We start from the raw sequence: 1,866 nt of genomic DNA, 5'->3' as shown, positions 1-1,866 counted from the left end.
TGAACTTGTGGTTTTAAAGTTTTCTGGGGGAGGAAGTAAACAGATCATCAGCTGCCACCATGCTCAGCATCCGCTTAAAATCAGATTGGGAGCGTTTAATTTCCATTGCTGAATGCTGAGCAGCCACTGTCTGCTCTGCCCAAGGGAGGAAGGTTCTGTATGTTCGGCTGGTTGGATTTGGGTGGGTGTGACACTTGGCTAGAAAGGGTTAAACATCCTGCAAAATAAGTAACCCACAGAAGACATGTGGAGAGATAATTTTTGTGTATTTACCTATGCTTGAGTAGGGTGGACAATGTAATCAACAGGCCCTGTCTATGCTGTATTCTGATCATTCAGAGGTCAAAAGAACATCCTATCATGTAAATGAATTATAAACACGGGACATCTTAGTATTCATCTCTCTTTGAAATGTACTGTGAATGGTGGAGGAATGAGCAAATGGCCTTATGTTAATTCGTAGAGCTAAGTACCAGTGATGGACGTCCTTCAAAGTCATCCTAATTACCTTTTGTTCCCTGAGGAATTCCAACTTGTCAAGAGACATGAAATTGTATAAAAGATTCTTGAGTCCTGTGACGAAGTGGGTGATTTTCTTGTTTTTTTTTTTCTCGTTTTGTTTTCAATGGTTTGCATGCAGTGGGGGTGGGACTCAGTTTCCCTGGGCATTACTAGATTAACAAGGTGATGGGAGAGGGAGTTTGTTGTTACAGAGGACCAGCGACAGAACTTGGGACCCTGGCCAATGACCTGGGGAATGGATACCCCAGCGACTGGTGACCTGGGGACTGGGAGGCCCAGCTTGGGAGTCACAGCCGGTTCTGGCCAGTGGGAGGACAATGGGCCGCGAAGAGAGGACCCTGGTGACCTGACCAGCCGGTTCCAGCCAGAGGGGGACAAAGGACAGCTGAGAGGAGAAAGGCCCAGGCGACCCTGTTTACTTGGATAGACGACAATGGACAGAGGTGGTGCTTGGTGGAAGTGATATCAGACGCCCAGCTGGAAAGCACAGGGTCTCTGGACTGGAGAGAGGGAGCAGGCAGAGCCCACCTGGAGGCAGGAGAGACTTAGACGTACCGTGCTGAGGGGGGCCAGGCCTGAGGGCCCTGAGAGTTTCCTGTGCAGTGTTCAGACTCTCAATAAACCCTCCTGTTTTATGCTGGCTGAGATTTCACTCCGGTCTAGAGATCAGGGGGCATTATTCCCTCTGGGAGTGGAGGCCCTGGGGGTCCAGAGTGAGTGGACTCCCTGAGGGGTCCCACTGTGAGAGACAGGCATGCTAAGGCTCAGAGAGGTGCGGCAGGGGCTTTACCTCCAAGAGAGTGGACCCCCAAGAAGGGCTATCACATTGAAGGGGATTCCCCCCAGGGACTGTGCTGGCCAAGAGTGGCACGACCTCTGAGTCCGTGACAGGTCCTGATTCTGTCATCTCAGATCTGCTTAGATTTCCTCAGGGGAAGTTTGAGTCGCAAGACTGAGGTCCCAGTTATGCTGGTACACGCTGAATGTGAGATTTGGGCATTGGACTATGACCTATACAGTGAACTCTAAAGGAACTCTTTGCAACTATGAAGGTAACCATCTCTGCTATGAATCTGCACCTCAATGAATTGAACTCATGTCTGTATGTATATTGATCTTTTAACCGTAGTCTCGCTTTTTGGTTTTTTAACATATTTTAGTTTAGTTAATAGGAATTGGCTGTAGCGTGTATTTGGGTAAGATCTGAAACATTCATTATTCTGGGAGGTGATGTGTCCGATCCTTTGGGACTGGTAGAACCTTTTGTTTTATATGATGAAATAAGATTTACAGAAATGTTCATCTTATTTGATGTGGGTACCTGGATGGAGGCTTGAGGCTGGA

This window comes from Gopherus flavomarginatus, chromosome 16 (genome assembly GCF_025201925.1).
Source record: "Gopherus flavomarginatus isolate rGopFla2 chromosome 16, rGopFla2.mat.asm, whole genome shotgun sequence".
In the NCBI taxonomy this organism is placed as follows: domain Eukaryota; kingdom Metazoa; phylum Chordata; order Testudines; family Testudinidae; genus Gopherus; species Gopherus flavomarginatus.
Note: the sequence above shows the minus strand (reverse complement) of the source record.